The sequence below is a fragment of the Anopheles merus genome, chromosome 2L (assembly GCF_017562075.2).
Source record: "Anopheles merus strain MAF chromosome 2L, AmerM5.1, whole genome shotgun sequence".
Taxonomy (NCBI): Eukaryota; Metazoa; Arthropoda; class Insecta; order Diptera; family Culicidae; genus Anopheles; species Anopheles merus.
In genome coordinates, this window is record NC_054083.1 from 15,885,164 (window position 1) to 15,901,662 (window position 16,499).

Below are 16,499 nucleotides of genomic sequence, written 5' to 3' on the forward strand. Positions count from 1 at the left end.
GATCATGTTTGGGAAAAAGTAAGATCGTTTAATCTGACTTTCAACTTCGGTTATGGGCTCTATGGGCTCTATCATGTTCTTTTCTTATGATAATGTCTTGCATTGTTTCGGAAGTAACGTCTTCAACCATATTTTGCGTAATAATGAAATGGCAGTTTGTGTTGCAGAAGCATTCTCTGTAAACTTCTTGAATTAAATTAAGTAAGCATTCCGGAGCTAACACAGCATTTTGCTTTCCATTCGAATGATCTTTCAAAAATGTTGTAACTTTTCTATTATCAAACGAAGTGGAGCAAATAGTTGTTCGCTTATAGTTTGGAAAAATTTGTTCCGTGATAACGGAGTCGGAGTCCGTTACTTTAAAAATGATTTGATTTCTGTAACTATTAATAGCTCTTTCTGTAAAATGCATATAATAGTCATCGGATGTGTTTGCTGAATGTGCTGTTTCGGAAGAAGATGAACTGTTATTGTTTTCCACAGATACTTGATCAACAGAAACAACATTTTCTAGTTGATTGTTGTTAACTTCGACTTTTCTACTAAGTGCGTCTGCCACAACATTTGTCTTTCCTGTCTTATAGATTACGTCGTAGTCGTAATTTTCTAAGTCTAATCGCCAACGTATCAATTTAGCGTTCTTATTTGAGTTTTTAATGTAAATAAGGGGTTTATGATCGGTAACCAAAGTGAATTTGTTACCATACAGGTACGGCTTAAACTTGGTTACTGCCCATATGATGGCTAGTGCCTCTTTTTCTGTTGTGGAGTAATTTGACTCTGTTTTGTTTAGAGTACGGCTTGCGAAAGCTATGGGTTTTTCTGTTTTATCTATTACTTGTGATAAAACGGCACCGAGGGCATAATTGCTGGCGTCAGTTGTTAATATAAAAGGAAGTTCAAAGTCAGGATAAGATAAGATTTGATCTGAAACTATTATATTTTTTAAATGTTTAAAGGCTTCCTGATATTCGTGATCATTAAAGTTTACTTTTTCATCCTTCTGTAACAATTTAGTGAGGGGTTTTGTTAATTTTGAGTAATCTTTAATAAAACGTCTATAATACCCTACGAGTCCTAAGAATTGTTTTATTTCTTTTTGATTGGATGGAAGTTTCCATTCTTGAATTTTTCTTATTTTTTCTGGGTCAGGTTTGATTCCGTCATCGAACAATTCCTTGATTTGCTCTTCCACATCTGTTTTAAAAACGTGTGGATACCTATATGATTTTGTGTAAACAGGGTTTTCGTCTGTTGTTAAGATTTTATGTTTTATTAAAGATGTAGATGTAAGTTTCTCTCCAGCCCTAAGTAAAACTGTTTTATTTGCAAGTATTGTTTTGAATAATTCATCCCTCTCTAGTATTGACAAATGATCTGTGCGGATTATTTCGCTAAGCACTTCATTTGTAACGCTACGCTCTGGATGTAATGGGATTGGGGAAATCGTTTCAAAATTATTTACTATTATGTTTAATTTTCCTTTGACATCAGGTATTGTTTTTTCTGTGCTTAAAATTTTTGCTGTCGTTTTATTGTTATTAGCTCTATATAAACCTGGCTCAATAACAACTCCTTTACAAAGTTTTTGAAACGTTGGTACGAACCAATCGCCATTAACGGATGTTTCCATTTCTAAGTTATGCGAATATAATTGTTTATCGGGAAAATATTTTTCATATTTGAATTTCATGTTTCCTATTTCAAATGTCTCTTCTTTGAAATTTATTATTGCTTGGTTTTTAGCCATTAGTTCTGAACCAATGAGTGCGTCGCAAAAATTATGAAATTTTAACTCATAATAGGTTTGATTTGGAAAATTATCGCCGAATAAATTAATACGTCCTTTCTCCGTAACGTGCTTACATCCAGCGGTGTTTTTTATTTTGGTTTCCTTTACCTTTGTTGTTTGTGGGAGAATGCCTGGCCGTATTATATTTTTATTTGCTCCAGTATCGATCAAAATGTTTGTGGGATAAGTTTGAATATTTGATATAATGTAAGGCAAGTAATTTACGTGTTTTTGTTTTCTGGATGAATTAAGCAAAAATTTATGTCTAATTCATCTTCAGACTCAGATTCTTCGTTATCGGAGGGTTTTGTTATTTCAGCATTAAACAGCTGTTTCTTATTTAAAGTAAGTCGACTTTTGGTAGAACCTATTTCCATTGGTTCGGCTGGCAGATTCGTGTCAACTGGTTTACGAGGTTTGTAATCCTGTTGCTGAGGCTGTGTGATTTTTGTATTGTTAAATTTCCTTTCTGTTTGTTTTTTATTATTTCCTTGCCCTGCGGTATGAGAGGTGCCTAAGTATTGTTTTGATTGAGTTAATTGAATATGGGTAAGATTTCTGTTCGATTCATTTGATGTAAATTTACATATAAATGCATACGCATTTTCGATTGATTTGGGTTCAGCAGCTTGTACATATCCAAAATAGGGTTTCTGCAGCCCACTGACGTATGCAGCTAGACTATATTCGTCTATAAAGTCGTTTATGGCATCCCAATGAAGATTGTACTTAGGATTTTGTTTTGCCAACGATTTTATATTGTGAACCAGTTCCTTAGTTTTCTGATAATGCGTGTTTGCGTTACCATCCATTTTGTTATGCCAGAGTTGGCAGTTATACGTGGAAAGATCTTGTTTATCTCCTAGAGATGTTATCAAAATTTCTTTTACTTCACTGAACGTTTTTGGGTTGCCGTTTGTACAAATTACATCTTTAGCATGCCCCTCTATTTTGTTTATAACAGCTGTCACATAAATTTCAAATATTTGTGGTGACACGAGGTTTTCGAATAAACGAAGAGTTTTTTCTGCTGTTTCTATCCAACTTGCGAGTTGCTTTTTATTGCCATTAAATATGGGCAACATTTTTATGGGATCAGGGATACGGAACGGATCACCTGATATTGTCACTTCACGAGGAATAGGATCATTTCGTTGGTGTGCTATTCCCTGGTTTCCATTTGTACTTTGCCATTGCAACTCCTGCTGCGTTAATCTTGCACTTATGTTTTCGATGGCTTGTATTATACGAGCCATCTGATCATTACCACTCTCTTGAGTAGTTTGGGCTTGAGGTTCCATGTTTAGGTGCTCAAGTGATAACTGCAAATTTGCAATTGGTATGTGCGAATATTCCTCAGATACCGTACTTTCTTCTGATTCGGAACTTGTTTCAGATGTAAAAATCCTTTCCTGAATCAGATGTTGGGCCTTTTTGAAAGCGTTGTTCTTGATTTTTGGCATAAAGAAAGCCAATCCTAAAGCTCTATCTGGTAGTGGCTCTAGGTACGTGAATGAAAAGAAATTTATAAAACTAGTGTGATGCGTCTATCTGATAGTGCGCACTCACATTAATTTTAAATTCTTTCACCCCCGATTTCTTGTGTTATTATTTAGGTAGTTTTACTGAACACGATTTCACGCACAGAAACTCAACACTAAATACTTACACGGTTGATGTTGAAGTCGTGTTTGGGCGAAGGCCAAGAAAACAATGACGGTGCTCCGTGTGCGTCTTAGCGGGGGGATCCTCAACTCCTCAGCGACGTTGCCGTCCTTGGTGCTTGTGGATGCTCGATGCTCGTAGATCACGATGCACTTTGCGGGATCACTGTTGTACTGTGTTATTAGTTCAGTACTTTCCACTGTTTCTCACTATGACGTCACTTTTCTTTAGTGCCTATCCGGCTGCGCCAGTTATGAGGTGTACATTTATTATTCGGCTTTTTATTCAAAAAAGATTAAATGTTACTCCGATGAGTTCTAAACTAAAACTAAACTCTCACATTAATTCTACCTCGGTTGGCGGTGTATGTTTGTGGGAGCTGTCTGCGTCCGGCTGGTGTCCGATGCCGCGCGACCGTGCTGTCTGCGTTGCCGGCCCGGCTGGTGTCCGATGATGCGCGCCCGTGGGAACTAGAAGAGATGGAATGTGCCGCGCTGCAATATGGTAAAGCATTGTGTCGTGCCACGTGCTGGTGTCCAATGCCACATAACTATATATTGAAGGCATATATTTTGTAGGTTTTTTTCAAAGCTTTTCTATATAATATGATTAAATCTAGTTGACAGTTGACTGAAACTGTGTCCTTATAGGTAGTTGTATCTGCAAAGAATAGCAAACATAAAACTAACGTAAATATAATGGAATATAGCTTAGCGTTGACTGTTTAATCGTTTGATATGAATATTTGATATGAATGGAGTAATGTCATTATATTGGATGTATGAGTATCTTAATCTTCAGAAATGTATGATTTTGATTCACAGAAATATTGAATTACATAGATTGAAGCATTGTAGAACATGTTGTCCATTTTCTTTTACGATGTATTTTCACTATGCACGTTTCTAATTTATTCATGTAAAATAAACTTGCTGTAGTTTATTTTTGACAAACAATATAAAAAAATAAAAATGTACATTTGTTTTTATATGGGAATATAGCTCACATTTTAGTGATCATGATCCTTTGTCAAGGCCTTTTAAGCTAGTAGACAGTTTTTTTAAAATTATTCATGGAAAATAAAAACGAATGCTTCTCTGTTTGTTTGCTATACAATGGTACATGCAAATATTTGACAGATGACAAAAAGAAAATAGATCCTGTTAAACTCTAATCCATGTTTCTCAAACAATAATGTTCGAGACTTATTTATGTTATACTTGATCGGTTTTACGTCTTATATGCATTATTTGTTCAGATGGTCTTTTTAATGGTCTTTTATGCGTGCTTATTGTCATATTGAACAAGTAGTAGCAATGAGCAAGCATAAGAGATTGTACATTCAACAATTCACAGAAACCTACTATGTGACACAAACCTAAATTGCAAAACAAGAAACAACAATAGCAAGTACAATAAAACATATTATCAACACATACATGAAGAAAACAAAAAGATCATAAACAAAATGGGTAAAATAGTAACCAATGATACCACTAACAGAGAATCGTTAACTTCCAATGCTCTGGATAATATAACAGAAACTCAACATATAAACAAACAAATTCTCAAAAGACATTACCAACAAGAAATAGAGTTTTTTAGAAAAACAAATACCATTATTTACACTTAAGGAAGCAGAACAAATGAAAGTTGTGGTATAGGTATATATATCAAACCACACAACAACAAAAATATGTACTGGAATCTCAAATATACTAATTGAAAAACAACACATCCATTACATCAATAGAATTGACTGCAATAGATAAGGCACTAAAAATAGCAGTGGAAAACAACATACAAAACCCTTTACTATATACGGATAGTAAAGCGGCTTGCAGCATCATCAAAAGAGAACAATATTACAACAACATAGAGGAAAGTGCAAACAATATTATTTAAAACAGTTTAAAAATAAATGCACAAATCAGATGGTTACTGAGAAATATCGATATTGAAGTAAAGGCTGATTATTTAGCAAAAAGGGAATGACGGCAGACAACATACTGGAAAACAAATGAAGAAAAAGTAATATAAAACTTATTTTTCAACAAAGAATAATATTTGAAACGAAGGAATGGTACACAAGGGAAATCTTACATTAAGGGAAAATATCGCAGAATATCAGAAAGAGTTTCAAAGAGATAACTGACATAAAACGATAAATATCAATGCAAACGAAATAAAAGCTATGAATCGGATATTAACAGGACATGATTACTCCAAATACTGGCTGAAAATACTCAAAATAGGAGAAAATGACATATGTCATGTTTGTCAAGTACAAGCAACGGCCAAACATCAAATATTTCACTGTACAAACAATGAAAGACAGAAATATCCTAACATCCGAGAAGATCTATTTAGCAAACACCGGAAAAATAATAAAGGAAATAATTAGATTCATACAAGACGCAAAAATCACCATAAAAAAAATAAATATATAAAAACAGTAAGTTTGGAAAGCACACAAAAACACAGACACCATGATCATATGAACTCTGAAAAAATGTCAGCCTTATCAGCAAGAAAACAACACAAATACAACGTTACCAACATTGGAGAATTATATGACTCAGGCAGTCGAAAACCAAAGAAATGTACGTCTTTGAATAGGGCTTTATAAAGCAAGGGCTTTATAAAAACATAGAAAACATATTCTGATCAACACAAGAAGAAGAAGAAGAAGAACAAGTAGTAAGCTATACTGAAAGACTTATATGTCTGCTAATATATTTTTTGTTTTTCGCATTTTATGTTATGTTTACATAATTATGAACATTAAGTGTTGTTGTACATTCCATAACACATCATTAGCAGAGAATAATGTTCCGTTTCGTAATGGATACGCCTGGTAAGCGTAATCATTGCACACAAGCAACCGTCAATAGGATTCGAGAATCTGAACCTCGATATGTAGACGTCACTGTTTACAGTTCCATAATGGCCGGCGCCTTAGAATTGGTACAGCAAAGAGTGGAATGTATGTAGAAAAAAAAACTAATTCAAAAACAATTGTCAAACACTTATTGCAGCGTTGGGTTTGTTGTTGGTTTTTTAACGATGCTTCGCTCGCTTATCCAGTTACCAACCCCGAGGCGACCACCGACATCCGTTCGAGAAAGTAGTTAATTATTTTAATGCAGGACGACGCAAACCCGGATCTCGGAGGATCTCCTGCTGATTATGCGCTAGCGTGTTGCTAGCAGGCGCAACCCGCACCGGGACCTAATCGGGAGCGAGGGCAGGATGATTCGACCGGACGGTGAATTAAAAATACGACCGAAAGGAATTAGCGCGACCAGTGCACAGACTGGAACGGCGCGGGCTGCATCTAATAGCTGGGAGGTATAATTATTTGTTATTTTCCTCCTGTGAGCTATCTTCGATCCGGCGCGCTATGAGCTTGTTCGGTTGCAGGCAGGACTCGAAGAGGACGTTTCCGCGCGGTTCCAAGAGGGATGGGCTAAGATGCCGGAATTAGGATATGGCGCTTTCTTTCGCTGTGCTCGATAGGGAAGGGCAGTAGTAAGTGGATGCCCTGCTCGGCGATCTATCTAGAAGCATGTTGACCCGAGCTGAGCAAGACGCACCTTGGCAACCACTAATTGCATGGAAATTTTGTTTTTCGCCTTTACCAGGACCGGGTAGATTGATCCCACCCGTGCGCTTGCTTGTTTTGTGTTTGGTGCAATTTGTCCGATTGCCGTGTTGTCGTTGCTCATTCTTTCTCCTTGTGTGTTTGTGTGTTGTTTTTCTTTCTTTCGGAGAAGTTATTTTCCTTTGTGTACAGGTAAAATGAAAAGGAGCAGATTAGGTTCGCCCGCGGTGAGAGTAAAAAATAAAACGCATCGTGATAAAAATGACCAGGAAAGGGACGAGTATCCAATCCTTAGCTACTGCAGAAAGGACACTTCGCACACACCGGTTCCAGAGATTATTTTGGTTGAGTGATAAAGTGGACAATTACTGAAGAAGTCGCCGGGATCGAGCAATCGCTCAGCGTCGCATCACTGATTGCAAAGGTTTAAGAAGTCAACCGTAGCGAATGAGGACACCGAAACCGGAGGCAGACGATGTCGGGGCTGAGCTTGGTTGGGCTCGTACGCACCGATACGGTACGGCACGGATTATTAGCCTGCGGGTATTCACTGGAGTCTAGTTTCTTCCGCGAATGCTCTCTCCCGCTGGTATCGATTCCGTACGGTACTGCAGCGGACGGAGCTTGTTTGTTTTCGTAGGTAATCAGCACCCTCGACGTGTTCGGTCATTGGATGGGAAATGTTCTGCGTAAAATTCGGTCCACGAACTTTTCATACCAGGGGGCTGAAAATGGGTGGCGAGGAGGTAGGGGATTTTCGCAGGGCATCACATGCGCCTGTGGGGCTATATTTATTTATCTAATTAAATTGAAAAAATATCCTCCCAGCGTGTCGTAATTTGAAACTAAAATTAACTCTTATTAGCTTTTGATTTCGAACAGTTTTTGATGATGGTAGCCGGTAATGATAGTTGGTGACAGTTGTAATAATAACGATCTACAAAAGTAATGCAGTTTAATGATGTAGTGTACGTACTCGGCTGATGTGTTCAGAAATATCGTAGAGTAAGAGAATGGTGGTGAGTAGTTTAGTTTAATCAACTTGTCCTGGGTGTCAACATTACCTTATTTTTTATTTCAATACCTTCAAACCTTTTACGATCTTCATCAATGTATCAGCATGTTTTGTTATCTGCAATGATGAAATCTGTAGACTTAGCCATGCTGTTAGCCACTTAGCCATAACGGTTACACTGTTATTTTGAAGACTGTACTCTAAATTAGGGTGAAATAGCAGCACAAGATAGAACTCTTGTAGAATGATCTGTTGCTAAACGATCAAACACGTGGTTGTCATTTAAGAATTACACTTCAGAGGTATTTGTTACAAGTATGATTGGAAATTGGATGATTGGAATGTTTGGTGGCATGTTATTTAAATATTTTTTCTAAAAATAACCTACACCATTTATGGTATGATCAAGACACTTGGTATGCCTTATATCATAAACATTAGCATAACAATTTAGACAAGATCTTTGAGATTTGATTACGACGTCTTGCCCTGTTTTGCTAAATGCCCATAAGCATGACGTAAAGGTCCAAAGTATTGAGCTGAATTTTCTAGAATTGGATCGGCACGATCAGGACTTGTTGCGCTCGGTTGTTAATAGTGACCCTTTTGCCGATATGTTACCATCAGGCGTCAGTGGAGCCACTAGTGCCACTATCGCTACTTTTACCAGCTCTTTCTACTTCGTTTTCGGTGAGCACGTTTTCGAAGTGTTTTCCGTTTTGCTCTTGATTCACCGCCAACGCAACCGAACTGTCGCAGGCAGTTCGACGAAAAACGGGCAAACAACAACCTTTGCAGCCACTTTGACATCGACTTGGCACCGGGATGGCCAAATTGGTCCCCGTTTGCCGCGTGATGATGTAGCTTAAGAAAAGGACTCGTTTGAGGAAAATTATAGAGAAACTAGACTAAGCGACCGTAACGAGCCGGCAAACTAGCAACGTTCCTCGCCCAGTGCGTCATCGGTTGTTATGTAGGATTCTATCCTAGCAGCAGACCATCGCTTGTTTGCTGTCAAGCCCGCTCACCACGGGTGCTGCGGGGGTAGCTTTCTCTTAGCCCCGTAACCATTGCTTCGAAAGCAACATATTTTGCTTGAAGAAGTCGTCCTGCTGCAGCAGGAACAGCGCTCAGAGACAGCATGTGTGACTAGCTTCCATCAACAGATCATAATCATCGCTATTATCTTCGACAATGGCTTTTTCTAATGTGCACGTTGCTGCTCCGAAAAATTGTAGTTCCCCGGGGGTGGCCGGAAACTTGTGGTGAAAATTCACAAACGATACAAGTGACACATCTTGCTACCCCCTTCTGCCCATGGCACCTTTAGCACCCAAACAGTCCCACTGTAACTGGCTATCGTTTCGAGAGTGAGGGGTGTTTTTTTTGGTGCCAATCGTGTATCTCTTTCTTCCCTTTATTCATGAGATGAGCCGTGATAAGAGATACTTTAAAGCGGTGTTTCGTAAACCACACTTACAAACAACGTTATTGATGACACTAAATTACAGTAATTTTCGGGAGTAGTATCTCTGATCAAATTATGCGCTTTTGTATTGGAGAAAACACTGTGCACTGTTTGATGTCTGGGTTGGCAAAGGGGATGTAGAGATGTTCGAATGCTGCTTTAATTAAAAGGGCTTACAGAAGAAAATTCGAGCCCGATGACATATCGAATGGCAAACATTTTTACAACCGTAATCGTAATGAAAAGGATAGATTACCACAAATATTATCAAAATATGGGCTGCGAAGCTGTTTCATACACGGACTTTGATACATGGCGGCGTAAATCATGTCAACACTTCATACAAAACTATACAAAACTAGCCACAGATTTGCAGTCTACAATATTTTGGTGTGATATTTTGATATAAATAAACGCGAACAGGCACAATCAGGTATTCTGATAAAGGATTGATTTTTTTATGAAGGATAAATATTGTATTAAAAAAGGTTAAACATTTGTTGGATAATTGTTTTAAGTTTCATAAAAGTGCTATAACTTATTACAAACCGGGTAAAGAAAACAAACCAATATTAAAAAGCTTCTTTGGTCGTACAAAATTGCTGAAATCACGTATGGTATGGAAATCACCGTAACAGTGACATGGATACAATCCGGATGATGAATACTGTTCCACTGAAAAGCTGAAAATTTCTGCTTTCTGGCTTAAACAGATTTAGATGATAGAGGACATATATTAGGTTTCTGGAATTTAAACCGTTCATTTTTATCTTTTATTAATGTTTGTACGTTATCCGGTAATATTTAGTTTGTAAAAAAAACATTAAATAAAAACTGTTTTTGAATGTTTTGAGTCGTTTTTTTGGAGTTATGTGGATAAAATACTTCATGCTGGTTTTTTGATCGTACAAATAATCGAATGTTCAATTGTATGATTTATTTTATACGATTTTCGTATTTTGTAGCATCATCAAACAGAGAAAGGTAATTTGATCATATTTACAAAAGAGTTCTGAATAAATATTTCAATAAAGTAAAGTGAAACCGTACATCATGCGAGTGAAAAATGAATGTAAACGCGCGTCATTGTAATCAATGGTAAAACACAAAACATACATTCCCACTTGCTTTAGTGAATCATGATGGACAGTTGCTCATAAAACTCGATGAAAAGCAACATTGATTTCCATATTTCGTTACATAGCATTGGAAAAACATACAATTCGTCAGAGCTCAACAAAAACATACAGATCTCTTATTGGTATGTTTAATGTCGTTGTTGATACGAATATTTTAAATAGTGTCTATATGCGCAATAGTCCATGAATAGAAAGAGATCATGTTTTAAAATGGTTTATAATTTCATTATACCTAGTAGTCGCAAAGCCGGTTTCGTGGTCGTCAAGTGGTCGTCAAGTCGTATGTCATAACAACATGCCCGTCATGGGTTCAAGCCCCAAATAGACCGTGGTGTCGCCCTAGTAGGACGACTATCCTGCTATGGGGGTATTCCAAAAGCCAACCCCACAAGTGGTACAGACAGGCCTTGACCGACAACGGTTGTTGTGCCAAAAGAAGAAGAAGTAGGCGCAAAGCCTCGGGAAGGAGAACAATATGCATTTCATCATTACCGATTCTTTCTATTTATGATCAGTTTAATTTCCAAGTTATTGAGAACTGGCCCTTTTATCAATACATCTTTACAAAAATGCACTCGGTTTTAGAAGCAAAGCTACTTTCTAGCCAACATCATTTGAAATAATTTTGGTTCAATCAATTTTGGGAGGAAATGTTCATGCGATATTTTGATACGTATCGATCTTCGCAAATGACTGAAAATGGCATTTTAATGGATTTATTTTTCTATTTCTAAATCAACTTAAAAAAGAAAATGACTGGGAAAATCTAAACTACTCCAGCTATGTTGAAAACATGTGAGCGAAGTGTACTGCTAACATGGAATAAAAACCAAATAAGGATGACAACGCTACAGTGCCATCCTATAATCAGCAGATTTTCAAATATATTGATGTTCGTTAAAGCTGCAATCAAAATTAGCAGCCAACATAATGTTGTATACCCCTACGATGCACAATACACTCATATTGTCACAGTTTGACCAGCCGAAAGGTAAAGCCACATTGTACGGAACCATTTTATTTGAGTTTCACATTCACAAGTGTTCAGTTTCACAGTTATCACCTAATGTGATTAGTAAAGTAAGTAAGTAATGTGATTAAAATTCACATTACAGTAATAACACAGCTCTATAGCCAGTCAAGAGTAATACATATAAACGCTTGACATATATGTGTTTGTTTGTGAAGTAGTGTTGTTGTGTGGGGCATGTATCGAAAATAACAAGCAACCCCTATATATGCTTCCTTGGCCCTGCGTCCATAGCGAAAGAATGAAGTTAAACACGGAAAGTAATTTGAAGAGTTTCGAGTCCAAAAGCTCATCTAGACGAACGATTTCTGAAAGGATAAGCCATTTCGTACGCCCACAAACTCCAATAGATGTACCGGTGAATCGTTCGTTCGTTTGTTCGTTTTGTAGTTCGGCGTTCTTGCTTCCGGTCCCTATTCGTAGCTGCACGGGTGACGGTACACACGGGAGGCCATAATACTCCCTACCCAGTTGATATGCAAATATGGAATCATATTATGTACTTTTGCTGTTTTTTTAGTTCCCAAAGTTCGGAAAGTGATATTTATTCTGAAAGTTGTTTGATGCAGCAGGCAGGCAGGGGACCAACCAGCAGCAGTGTGCACTTTCGGTCTCAGGTTCCGGACTGAAGACAGCTCCCAGTTGTTGGTGATGATGTTACCTACCCCGCAAAGTGTCCGTTCATAATCGACCACGGTCGCTCCGGTGCTGAAAGTGAGATTTCCTTTCCGAAGCCACATAATGTTGCCGAGCATGTGGATGCGCCAGGTGAGCAGAAGCTTGTCAAAGGTGACTGCCCTGTCTGTGTACGCACGTGTGCTAGTGTGTGCACACATACGTTAGGATTGGTATGGTTCCAGCAGTCCAGCCAACTATCGAATTGAACTCTGGCACTTTAGGTAGGAATGGAGATGTAGTTTAATTAGTCTCGTTTGTGGGATGCTGCTGGAATATACTTTAGTGCTAACAGTTGAATAAATTTAGTTGATATTGTTTTCATACAACATGTTACCACTGATAATTGGCACAATCGGATGAGTGACTTAAAAATGTAAGATTAGTTTATAATATAAATGTATTTTGATGGTTATAAGTCAGTAGTTCCATGGTTGTACTTACGCTAACAGTTGCTATGCGTCTCACCATTGGGATGGTCCGTGCGATGGAACATGCAACGGAAAATTAAACAAATTAATTTAAACATATTCCACGCTCCCCATCTACGCACTGTACGGATGGGTCGTGTTTACTGTCATTAAATTTACCTTTGAGAAATTCAGCCGAATTTGGCGAAATGGTTCTACTATATTCCGTTGCCTTTGTCTGTTCCTTTGAGTGGCTCGATTAGGAAACCTGTATCCATTTGTTTTATCATTTGAGCTGATGCCATCCAATAAAAACAGAGATAATTGGACATGTGCACGCTACCTACTACACATTCTTACGTTCCTTCCGCAAGGAATCTCTTCCTTTTTCTTACGCATGGCTGTTACTCACGGGCCTGTTGCGCACTTGGAGTATTTTGTTGCCCCTATATAAGAAGCGTCCGAATTCGTAGAACATTTGATGTTGATGCTTTTTATTTTGGTCAATTTCTTCGTTTCTAATTGTGTGAGTGAGGTAGAGAAATGATGTTATTTTTTATAACGACACCAATCCTCTTCCTCCGAAGGACGACTCGATGGACGGTAGAATTGATCTCGAAGAAGCCAAAACAGTAGGGTTCTATTTTTGAGTTCCTTGAAACCACCCGTCCGGCTGACCGAAGGCACATACCCGGGCACTGCGTAGCGCCTTGGCGGGGGTGAGCTTTGCTGGCCCTAGAAGCAACGCTCTAGAAGCCGGCGAGCATGTTTTCCGGGCACAATTTTAATGAGCAGTAAAGCTCAAAAAGCCAACTTCCCAAATCAGGTCCCTCGATGAGTGGCGGTGGTAGTGCAGGTACGGTTTTGTAATGAGAAAACACTTGAACCACGCAGAATAATTGCGAGGTGCATGGAAACGCTTCATTAGACGCCAGCTGGGTTAGCAAAGTGGCATATAAAGTGGTCCGACCGCGCGATGCCAGTGCTCTATGCTTAGCCTGGCTTACCTAGGAGTGGATGCACGGGCTTTTTGCCACTCTGCATCAACCGTCGCTATCTGAACAGTTCTGTTTTCGTAATGTTTGAGCACGTCAATCGGGTTGAGTTTGTGTGCCAGCGTTGTAGTGTAGTTTGTTCCTGCTTCGTAGCGGAATGAATTAAAAACGAAACATTAGTGAAGCGAATATGCCAACCACACGGGTGAGGTGTTAGTGTTAGGTACTAACAGTGTTGTAGTGGTTTTGCGAAAGTTTATAGTATTTTGTGCGAGTGTGGGGACCGAAGCGATGAACAGTACATACATCAAGAGGCTCAAGGGGTCGGAGCAAACTTGTGAGTAGCTATGTGTAAATAATATCCTCAAGAGCTTCATTTGAATGATTCGATAATTGTTTGTTTATATCATATCGCTATGACGTTTGCGCAGTATGTTGAGAATGGAAAAAGATTTAAAGATTTTATGTGATTTGATGAGCCACAGTTGTATAACCCCTCGGTAGGACATTTTATGTTAAGCTTTCGAAAGGTTAGATTTTTGGAAGATCTTACGATAACACCAATTCATACACCAAAAATACTAACACATGTTTTAATGTTTGCAGTATCATTGTTCATTATCATTAACGTAAATTATAGAATATTTGCAATATTTGTACACTGTTTTGGACAATGAGCTGGTTTTGCTTTGATGAAATGAATGTTAAAAATTTGTTTTATTTATTTATTTATTTATTATTTATTTATTTATTTATTTATTTATATTATTTATTTATTTTGAGCCGATCTCATGGTACAGTCGTCAACTTGTACGACTTAACAACATGCCCGTCATGGGTTCAAGCCCCAAATAGACCGTGCCTCCATACGTATAAAAATAATAAGTGCTTTGCTAACAAAGATTGTATCTAAAAATTTTCTGACCTAGTTCATTGGCATATTCAAGTCTATTTGGTTATTAAGTGAATTATAAGTATTGATCATTCGTATAATCAGCATAATCAGCAGTTACAAAAGTCTGACACTCATCATTCTTTCGGGAGCGGTAAAGTCAATCCAAGATATTCTTCAAAGAATTATATAAGTTCGACAAACAACTAAGTTGCTAGGAAATGTGTAGTGATAGTTGTTGATAGATATCTGCAAAATTCGTCAGATTTGGGAGCAAAAATGTTTTATTTGTTTAATCGTTTCAAATCTCTCAGATCTAATTTGACTATCACGAATATTAAGCACTACTCCTTGCATTTGGTTATATTTTTGTCAGGTTTTCCGATATGAATCAGTTCGTGATTTATCATGTCGTGTCTTTAATCGTATCTATCATTACGATTCATCCGTCAATTTGAGAGAGGGTTCATCTGGCGTGTAAAGCATTAGTTTGCGGAACGAACCTGAGTTATTTTCATTTCCTGACTACCAATATTTCATTATGGGTCTCTGAACTTTCTAAAAATTGTGAGACTGCCAAAAGTTTAGATTCAAATATGCAACGATATTGTTTCATGCTTTTATTTCTACAACAACGAATTTAGCAGATATATTATGGCTGTTCAAAATGACATTTAGACATTTACCAGAATGAATGTTTTTAGTGATTGAACTGAAAAAACGAAACTTTACTAAGTTGATCTGTTATTAAAATGTGAGTCATTAAAATGAGTTAAATGACATCATCATTATTATCATCACCTTGAAATACTGTCAAGAATATGAATAAAAATTAAATAAAGCTTTTGCGCGGCTATTTAAATTAAATGATAGTGATCTGAATCAAACTGAATTGATTGTACAATTGTTTCTTCTTCTTCTTCTTTGGCTCAACAACCGATGTCGGTCAAGGCCTGCCTGTACCACTAGTGGCCTTGGCTTTCAGTGACTAATTGATTCCCCCCATAGCAGGATAGTCAGTCCTACGTATGGCGGCGCGGTCTATTTGGGGATTGAACCCATGACGGGCATGTAGTTAAGTCGTACGAGTTGACGACTGTACTACGAGACCGGCTTACAATGTGTACTATACTGAATTATTATTTAATTACAGCATTACTTTGGGCGGAGTGAAAAAACAAAAAGATTACGAAGACAAGAAATGGTTCAACATTCAGTTGATTTGTACAGCATACGGATTGTTAAATTGATTGGATGTCAAATACCATTTTAAAATAAAATCTGTGCTTAAGCAGAAGATGTTTGGTACGAAAATGTACAATGTTGGTATTTTCCATCCTCACCAAGCTCACTTCCTTCTTCCTCTCAATTCGAGCATCAGTTTGATCGGTCTCTGCGCTACCAGCCCGGTCTTAATTAATGATTTATATTTAATTTAATTCCGATTCATTATACTAACGCACAGAGAGGGTTTCGCTTAGGTCGGGGGCGTAGAATGAAAATCGTACAGCATTTGATCGGTTTTGATCGTTGGTCAAGCCTTATATTTAAAAATGGCAGACGAAATCCTTCAACTGCGCTGTGAAGCAAGGCGTTTGGTTCAGTATCCAATTTTTGACTCAACCACACACATACAGATAACGAACACTGGTTGTCCTTGATTGGTGAACGGCACTGACAATCCCGGTCCCTTCCATCCATTCGATGCCAGATGGAACAATTATATGTTATCGGTAATCAGCAATCGGAATCGGTTGTATGGTTTCGCTGCATGAGATTACTTTTTGTCGCATTTTTCATTGCTCTCTCACCGT